Source organism: Perognathus longimembris, chromosome 3 (assembly GCF_023159225.1).
Source record: "Perognathus longimembris pacificus isolate PPM17 chromosome 3, ASM2315922v1, whole genome shotgun sequence".
NCBI lineage: Eukaryota > Metazoa > Chordata > Mammalia > Rodentia > Heteromyidae > Perognathus > Perognathus longimembris.
Window position 1 is genome coordinate 21,638,574 of NC_063163.1, and position 4,019 is coordinate 21,642,592.

Below are 4,019 nucleotides of genomic sequence, written 5' to 3' on the forward strand. Positions count from 1 at the left end.
TCACAACAACCTTTTGAGACTGGTTTCATTATTTCCTTTGCTCTGCAAAGGAGGAGACCAAAACACAAATTTAAGGGGGCTTTTTAAGGTCAAGTGATTAGTATACCAGGAATTTGACTCAGGCTGAAATTACCACCATTAAGTATGAATTAAATTTCCTGTTTAAATAGATTTCCATTGTATTTAAAATTCATGATTTGGCAACCACTGCAATTTGTAGGTTTTGGTTTTACAAAGGATTCAAATATAATTTGACTGATGGGATAACTTTTCTCCTGTGAGGAAACCCAAATCTCTTTTGTAAAACAGAACATCTTTAATAATTCTCACTTCTTTTCTCTTCTAGGTTTTGAACCATTTCCATTACGCATGGTCCTCTCCTTTACACAAGTTCTTCAAAGAGGTCAATGGGTAAAGGAGAGAAATGACACATCTCCCAAGATCTATTTTCCTCTTTCAAGTTCTTTTCTGGCCACTTCCTTTTCCTGTTGTGTAATCAGACAGTTCTTGGTCTGAGGAGGCGAGCCTGACCCTACTTGCCATGGATTTTTTGGTGGTTGTTGATGTCCTGAGGCCAAAATTAGGCTGAGTGCCCACTGGACAGCTTTAGGCTCTGCCTATACTTTGTGTACCCTGATGTTCATTAACTCTAATTAGCAATGATGAGAGCAAGGCATATAAAATCAGCTTGTTCATGCTATTCAGCTTCCTCTTCAGGGAGGGGCCGGCCCCTTATGAAGCAGAACCAGTGGTTACTTCCCTGTTTTAATGCAAGGCTCTTTGAGCATGGTCTGTCACCCTCTCGTACCGTTTGAATAATCTATGTTCTAAGAATAGAGGAACTAATTTAATTTCTACAGCACTAGGAAGATCTGCAGTAACTCATTTTAAGGAGATACAGTTGCTGGTGATTGTCTTGCTAGAAAATGAATAACAACTTTTGCAAATTTAATCCCTTGTGGTGATGCTGTTGTTCATGGTTTGGTTTGCACTCTGGTCTCAATGCCTCTCCCTTGGCCTTCAGAGCTGAGTGCACCAAAGTGCTGCAAACTCTGGGGAAGTGAGGCTTGCTGCGCTCTTCCTCTTGTTGCTTCTTGTTTTGTCTTGGGAATTCTGTCTCCTGACCTGATGAGGTTTTTTTTTTTTTTTTTTTTTTTTTTTTTGGCCAGTCCTGGGCCTTGGACTCAGGGCCTGAGCACTGTCCCTGGCTTCTTCCCGCTCAAGGCTAGCACTCTGCCACTTGAGCCACAGCGCCGCTTCTGGCCATTTTCTGTATATGTAGTGCTGGGGAATCGAACCTAGGGCCTCGTGTATCCGAGGCAGGCACTCTTGCCACTAGGCTATATCCCCAGCCCCCCTGATGAGGTTTTTGAGACTTCTTTTTTTTCCACATGGCTTCTGAGCCTGTGACATGTCTTCTGATTCCTGTATTTCCTCCTGATGTAATTTCTGCATGAAAAACAGCAAGAAAAGGATGTATCTCGGAAACTAAGTACAAACTTAGGGATTCAATGAGCACATAGAAGTATAAGTACTTACACTTCAGTGGTGACCATAAATGGTAAAGGTTTTACATGAATCACTTTTAAGTTAGAGGATAAAAGTCTAGGCTCTCTAAAGGATCTCTGAGTAGTTCAGAATGCTTTTGAATGTTTAAGGTCTTAAAAGTAGATGACAAGGTGAAATTTGTGATCGTATGGATTGCTCAAAACAGTAAGATAAGGGGCTTCAGTAACGATCCACACAAGGGCACAGGGGGTGAGCACCCCACTTCCTTGGTGCATGTGGGTATTATACTCTAGAAAGGTGATACCTCAGCCTAGGGATCAAGGATAACTAAGGGTCCTCTTGGGCATTGGATCCTCTACTGATATTGGGGTTGGGCCTTATTGTTTTGGGGGCTTGTGGAAAGGTAGTGCATCATGGTGGAGCACAACATTTATCCCATAGCTTGGATGTAAAAGAGAAAAGGTCTGGGTTTCCATTATCCCCCTTGAAGGCAAAGCCTCAATTACCTGACTTCCCTTAGGCCCCATCTTTTAACAGTTCTAAAATCTTCTACTACTGCCCAACTGTGCTTTTGGGGAAATTTCTGGGCCCAGTCAATAGGAACATCTAAATTGGTAGATTTGTAGTGAAGCAAATCATCCTTCCTAGTATAGATGGGCCTCAACCCATCTGTGGAAGTTTTGAGAGGAAAGAGCACTTCCCCAAAGAGGAAAGAATTATGTCTCCAGAATTATGTCTTTAGAATTGTCTCCCTGGGGCGTGGGGCGGTGAGGGGGAAACAATCAGAGAGCCATAGAATGGCTTGGAAACAGACTTGGAAACAGAAGAGCATTTCGATGGGGGAATATGCTATAGGGAGCTTATTTGCTAAGGTTGGGGCAAGAAGAGGCATTTAAATATAAAGGTGAGGAGGATTTACATCAGATGTCTTGAAGCTACAGGATTTGGCTGTAATAATTAACAGCAAGAGGGGCTTCAATCTGAAGTTGTGTTGGCAGTAGCCAAGCAGATAGCCTAGTAGAAGCATTTATGGAAGTTTTCTGTGCAAGGCTCTGCTTCTGGCAATCTCTGGTGATCGTTACTGGTCAGGCAGTCATGCATAATAAACCTTCCCTCATAACCTCCTAGCTTTATTTTTTGTTATTATTCTGTTTCGATTCTAACAGCCTACACATTTCTTTCCTAGATTCATGGCTTCAGCATTAACTCCTGTTGGAATTTCAGCTTCCCAGTCTGCTGTGGAATTTGGATTCATTCCCTGCCACAACATGAGCTAACTCCTTAAAAACGAATGTCTAGTTCTGATCATCTTATTGCTCTCTTTCTGAAAAGTCTTGATCAGTACAGAACCTGACTAGACCGTGTTTTGAGACTTTACCTGGAGGCCCTGGCTGGCATGTTGATTCCAAGACTGACCATCGCTTTGAAGGTAGCTCGAAGTCACCACTTCACAGAAGTCTGTGTTATGTATGGTAGGTCATACACTTTTGGCTTCCAAGTGTCACAGGTGACAGGTGGGTTGTTTAGGTTTGTATCCAGTTTCTAAGCCATTTTTGGAGTCATTTGGTGAAACCACTTAGTCTTGGGATTTATTTTACCTATGTATGGCATTGTCCTGACATCTTCCCTTAAGGATCAGTAGTAGACCCAGATGAGAATGTCTTGGGGATAGGAAGGAAGATGTGACAGAGTAGTCATGTCAAGATCCCAAGGCATGGTGCACTTTCAGAAGGACAGAAAGAGATAGGTTGTTGCTGGAAATGTGAGTTTAAGAAGTTATTAACTAGAAGACAAAGAAGCACCTGTGAGAAGAGAGATTGAGACTGTAAGTCTCAAGAACTAAGCCAGGAAGGAGTCCGGCAGGGCTCCATTAATGAGGCAGCAGTGTGATACCAAGAGCCTTGTTCTGCAGCATTCTTAACCACTAACATGGCCTCTGTGGCATGCCAGGCAGAAATTAGGGACTACCAGAAGTGATGTAGGGCTGGGAATATGGCCTAGTGGCAAGAGTGCTTGCCTCGTGTACATGAAGCCCTCCCTGGGTTCGATTCCCCAGCACCATATATATAGAAAACGGTCAGAAGTAGCGCTGTGGCTCAAGTGGCAGAATGCTAGCCTTGAGCAAGAAGAAGCCAGGGACAGTGCTCATGCCCTGAGTCTAAGCCCAGGACTGGCAAAAACAAAGGGATGTAAGTTTACAGAGGTGAAATTAAATTCTTTTAAATTCCTCTAAGTACTCTCTTCCTCTACCTTTTACAGGTGTTTCACTTAGTCAATTGTTTGCTTGCCATTTAAGTTTTCAGCAGAAGTTTCACTGGCAAACATTTTTGTAAATATTTAGCCAGATAGTCTTGAATGTGCAGATAATCTTGAATGTGCATTGTATGCTTTTAAAGTCTTGTGAATTAGGGCTAGGAAGTGAGTTACCCACAGACAAAGTGGATTTTTATCATGGTACCTCAGGGTATTTATGTCTCTGCTTTAACTCAATTGAATGGGATATACTACCT